This window comes from Rattus rattus, chromosome 3 (assembly GCF_011064425.1).
Source record: "Rattus rattus isolate New Zealand chromosome 3, Rrattus_CSIRO_v1, whole genome shotgun sequence".
NCBI lineage: Eukaryota > Metazoa > Chordata > Mammalia > Rodentia > Muridae > Rattus > Rattus rattus.
The window spans coordinates 53,394,355-53,400,354 of NC_046156.1; positions in this window are offsets into that span (position 1 = coordinate 53,394,355).

The window sequence follows — 6,000 nt, forward strand, 5'->3', positions numbered from 1 at the left end:
CAGGTGACCTTAAAGCAGACAGACACTCTGGATCCCATGGCTGCCAAAAGAAACGCACTCACTTTATCCCTCTTCTAGAGCAAAACCTCTCAACTTCCATAATGCTTCAACCCTTTAATACAGTTCCTTGTGTATCAAACCAAAAAATTATTTCATCATTACTTCCTTACTGTGATTTGGCTACTGCTATAAGTCATTTGGCCTGCATGCTGGAGGTTTTCCACAGAGATCTCTGGTCCGGCTAGGTGTGCGGGTTCAGGCAGAGGGGAGAGAACTCGGTCAGGGAGTGGGGACTGCTTTTGCCTCCTCTGCTACTGGTGCTGCTCCGCTGCTGCCAGCCACTTCAGTTTGGGCCAGGCTGAGCCAGCTGGAGGCTGCGAGCCAGCGAGCCAGCAGGGGTTGACGGCGATTTGGGGAGAGCAGATCTCTTCCGGAAGGCGGTGTTACAGCTCTTGTGGCAGAAGCTCTCAGACAATGGAGTAATTCCTACACATGTTTAATCCTTCTGGATAGGATCCTTATATACAATTTTGGAATAGGTCAGGTCTAACAGCAGGTACTTCCTATTGGCTTGGCCTGAGAGTTTGGGAAGACTTCATCTACATATTTGGGGGCGTGGTCCTGCTTCTACTTGACTGATCTGCCTTGAGCCTGTATGACCTGTGCTCACATCCTCACCTGTGGAGGAGGGGCTTTGGGCATTGCCCTACGTGACTGATCTTTCTCAAACCTCTCTACAGGGAGTTGTGGGGGGGCTGTAGCTACGTGAGAAGGCCCTGATCTCCTGATCTCAACCAGGAATCAGGGTACCTTTCACAGTCCACTGCCCCACAAATTACATGATCAGATTTGCTCTAGACTTTCTCCAGGACCACATGAAATTAGGACAAACTGCATATAAGTGACTGGGAGGGGTGTCTGGATACTCAGGTGAGGGTGCCATCTCCTATCTCCTTTCTTTCATGAGGAATGGTAGAAAGTCAACAGGCCCAGCTGTGATGGTTTCTATGAGCAAACCCAACAGCTCCTGAAAATGGTGGTAGTTTGGCTGGGAGGATAGACCTGTACAGCAAATGTTAATGACCACACCAGATTCTGAAGAAATTAGAAAGAAACAAACAAGAATGAAGAGCTGGACCAAACAAGCTAGTGTAACCCTTTTGAAAAAAGCCTGTATTGAGAATTATGAACTTAGGCTAGAGACTCCTCAGTGGTTAAGAGCATTGGCTGCTCTTCCAGGAAACTCAGGTTCAATTCCTAGCACCTTCATGGCAGCTCACAACTGTCTATAACCCCAGTTCTGGGAATCCAACACTCTCTCCTGAACTCCATGGGCACTGAACATATGTGACACATAGACATATATACAGGCAAAGCATTCATAGACATAAAATAAACATATCGGTTAAAATTTCAAAAGAATACCTAGTTATAATTCATACTATGAAATAGAGGATAACGAGTCCCACCACTTTCACAGTGCAGGAGAGGTTCGTACGATGTTAGACTTGTCCCTCTGCAGAAGAATGAAACTCAGGGAAAGACCACTTTAAACGTGTTGGTTTGAATAGGTTTGGCCCCCATGAATTCATGTGTTTGAATGCTTGGCCAAATGGAGAGGCACTGTTATGAGATGTGGCCTTGGAGAAGGAAGTGTGTCACTGTGGGGATGGCTTTGAGGTCTCCTATGCTCAGGCTCTGCCCAGTGTGGAACGGCACTCTCCTGGCTGTGTGTGGGTCAAGCTATAGAATATTGGCACCTCCAGCACCAAATCTGCCTGCAGGCTGCCACGCTTTCCACCATGATGATGATGGACAGAACGTTGGAAATGGTAAGCCAGCGCTAGTTAAAGGTCCTTGGTTAAGAGTTGCCTTGGTCATGGTGTCTCTTCACAGCAATAAAATCCTGACAAGACAGATGATGTAACCAAACAAATGCTGATGGGGGCAGAGAGGTGTCTGTATGAGAATATGCACAGATGTTTGTCCGTGGACCCTGTAACCAACTAATCCCTATGGATACCAAGAGGTTCCTCTATGGTCTTTCTTCCTTTCACAGAATCTCACACATCCCAGGGTGGCTCAAACTCAATAGTATTAGCAGAGGATAACCTTGAACTTTTGATCCTCCTGCCTCTGCCTCCCCAGAGCTAGAATGACAGGTGTGTGTGCTTAGGGTTGAACCAGGGCTTCAGACTTGAAACACAAGCACTCTACCATGTGAGCCATAGCCTCAACTCCATGGCCCTTTCCTGTGTAGTTTGATTCTGATGCTGTTTAAGGATTATTATTATTATTATTATTATTATCATTATTATTATGTCAATTTATCATATGAGTATGATCATGTGCTTATCACAGTGTGTGTGTAGAGATCAAAGCAAGAACGGGGGATGGGGGACACACATTCCATGTGTGGAGGCCAGAAGATATATTTCTAGAACTTTCCAGAGCCCTTTCTTTCCATCATGTGGATTCCAGGGCTATCCCTGAGTTCTGTCTCAGGTCATGGGGCTTGACAGCAATCCACTGAGCCATGTTTCCTTCCTTCTGTGCGTTCCTAACATTCCTCATAGTAAGCTGACATCAGCAAAGCCGTAAACTAATGAGTAGACCCTACCTTCGCTGAATCAACTCTGCAAAGTCTCATGTGTTGCCTCCGACACTGCCGAATGATTTTTTTTTTAAAGATTTATTTATTTATTATATATAAGTACACTGTAGCTGTCTTCAGACACACCAGAAGAGGGCATCAGATCTCTTTACAGATGGTTGTGAGCCACCATGTGGTTGCTGGGAATTGAACTCATGACCTCTGGAAGAGCAGTCGGGTGCTCTTAACCGCTGAGCCATCTCTCCAGCCCTGCCGAATGATTTTTAAGAGTTCAGTTTCCTTATGGGTTTTGGTTTTGTCGGACTGTTTTTATTTTGGGGGATGTTTGAAGATGTTTTTGCATTTTTACGGGTAGATGATACAAGCCACAGCATATGTGTAGAAGTCAAAGGACAGTTTGTGGGAGTCCCTTCTCCCTGTCCACGTACGTCCCAGGGATCAAACTCAGGTCATCAGGCCTGACAGCAAGCACCTTTACCAGTGGTGCCATCTCCTTTGTTTGTTGTTGTTGTTGTTTTATGCTGGGAACTGAATCACGGTACATGTTAGTCAAGTGCTCCATCACTGAGCTCTATCCCCAGATCCCTGTGTAAGGGATTTGTTTCCTAAACAGTGTCTGGCAAACGGGTTTGAGTAACTTGGACAAAGGGAGCAATCCACGTCAGACTGTCTGTGATGACCAAACCGTGCTACCAAAAGAGATCGGACTGCTCATGGCGGTGCATTTCATTTTCATATCAATCAAGTTCTCCCTTTGTCTCATGGTCCTCTGCAGAAGCTGGCTGATTACCAGCTGCTGGAGGAAACTGCCGAGTCTAGCCTGTTTATGCAGGGTGTGACCGTGGGTCTCAGAGATTGATGGTCATGGGCAGGCTATCCTGATGAGCCTTCCAGAAGTTTTGATAGATGCCAAAGTGAAGACCAGCAAGATGTTTCAGCTAAGAAGGACACCAGCCAGAGTTCAATCCCAGGACTCGCATGCTGGGAGGAGAGAACTGGCTGTACCAAATTGTCTTCTGGACTCCACAAAAGAGTTGAATGGGCCTCCCCTCCCCCACCCCTGCCACTTGTACACACAAAAAAATAGATAAATAAATATTGCAAAAGTTTTAAAGAGCCCAAAGTGAGATAGGATAATAACATTGGGCCACACCTTCCATCCATATGACATATTTATAATTCCTCAGGAAAAGTACCTAGGAAGCCAAAAACTCCCCATATTACCTACCCCCTCAAAGCCAATTTCCCACTAACTTAATACTCAATATGGGTGATCAGCCTTGAATAAATCATGTTCCTGTTCTAATGTGCCTGGCATGAAATATTCAAAGACGTTAATGCATTTTGCCTTAAGCTATCAACACAGCTTTTGTCCAAATCTGTGGTGAGCTTTGGTTCTGTTATCTTTGTTCCTTTGTATATATTAGATGTAGAGAGCAGGATGAAGTTTCCAGGAAGAGAAACCAGGCAATTGGCTCCCTACAGGTGGGGAGCTATGCCACGTGGGGATAAATGATAAACTGAGTGACCAGAGTCCTGGCTTCCAGTCAAGCAATCCTGAGCCCCGCTCCCAGGATACCTTGAACAACTCTGGGCCATCTTGTCAGGAAAACGCAGATCGGAATACAATAGGAAGTCTTTTCCAGCCCTTCCCTGACTGCGAACATTGAAAGTGTTTGATGCCATGCAGAGGGGTGGAGACCATAGAGACTGAGAGTAATATTCAATGGAGTAAGCAAGCGTGACTCTGCCAGAAACTTCATCAGTTCAGGGAAGAAGGCCCAGCTCAGACAGCCCATTGGTAGAGAAATAACTGACAGTCTGTAAGTCATGCTTGGGGGCTGTGGTCTTGACTGGCAGGCAGTGAGCGTGAGGAGAGTCTGAAGAGTAAGCTAATGGAAGTAGGCCACATCATGCCCACTACAACAGAGCTGCTTGCCTTGACCCTTGTGATCTTTTGTTTTAAGATTTATTTACTTTATATGAGTACATAAAAAGAGGGCATCAGATCTCATTACAGATGGTTGTGAGCCACCATGTGGTTGCTGGGATTTGAACTCAGGACCTCTGGAAGGGCAGTCAGTGCTCTTAACCTCTGAGCCATCTCTCCAGTCCAGCCCTTGTGATCTTATGATGGTTTTTAGGGTAAAGGGTTAGCAAGTGATCGCTGGTATGGGGAGCTACCTTGCTTCCCTATTCCCGGTCAGGACCCCTCCCCAGGCTTGTCTCCCACCTTCTCTTGCCCAAGATGCAGTCCATTAAGACCTAACCTGAGGGGGCTTGAAAGCAAAGGCAAGAGCACATTATTTAATTTCACAGAACCCTCCCTGTCTCCTTCCTTTATTCAGCCAGAGAGAGAACAATTGGCTTGAAGGAGAATTAGCCTTCGGTGCTCTGTGGAGCCCCAGCTTCTTCCCTGTCTTCCTCGTGGGATGTGTTGACCTCCCTCCCTCTCGTCATTCTCAGTTTCACTGAGATCCTTCAGCGTCCACCCTGGGAGCGTCTTTCCTTGGCATTTTGTACCAGCTCTGTTTCATTTCTGGACCTGGTGGATTGATGTATTTCCCCACCTTGACAGCTCTCTCCGCATATGCCTGCCTACATCCCGTGAGGTTTGCCATATGCAGCCCCTTAGCAATCCAAAGCCCAGGAGGAGTATGGGGAAAGAACTCAGATTGGCCCTAGACATTATACAGATACCTCAGTATATGGGCTTTTGCTCAACTAATGTCTCCCAACTTCAGGCCCACCCTTCTCCACTAGGACGGAGATGGCGGGGAGGGAACTTGTACAAACACATTTCTGTGTCACTAGTTGGTTCTACCAGTACAGGGACCAGAAGGTTGGCTCCCAGAAGGCTGTCCCCATTGCTTCTTCACAAGGCACAGGAGGTCCGCCCAGCAGCAGCTCTTAGTCCATCTTCTCTCCATCTCCTCCATGGTGGAGAGCCCTGGACCAAGGCTTAGGTCTGCAGGCCGTCACTTCCTCTGTGCACAGTCTCGGGACGTCGTTTCAGTCAGTTGTACATTATACACTTCTAGAGCTGACCCATTCTTGAGGCCCAGAGGGGAAGTATTAGATACTTGGGTCTGCCAACAGTTACCTTGGATTTACCAAGACAAACTTAATTTTCTAAATATTCCTTCTTCTTTGAAACAGACTTTTGCTCCCTCCTCCATTTTTCCCCCCAGTCTCTCCTTTTCCTTCTCTTTTCAAGAAGAAGATGTATTTATTTTTATTTTCTGTGTATAAGTGTTTTGCCTGCATGTGTGTCTGTGCACTGCTGGGTGCCTGGTACTGTAGGAGGCCAAAAGAGGGTGTTGGATCCCTTGTAACCGGAGTTACAGATGTGGGTGCTGGGAATTAACCTGGACCTTCTGATAAAG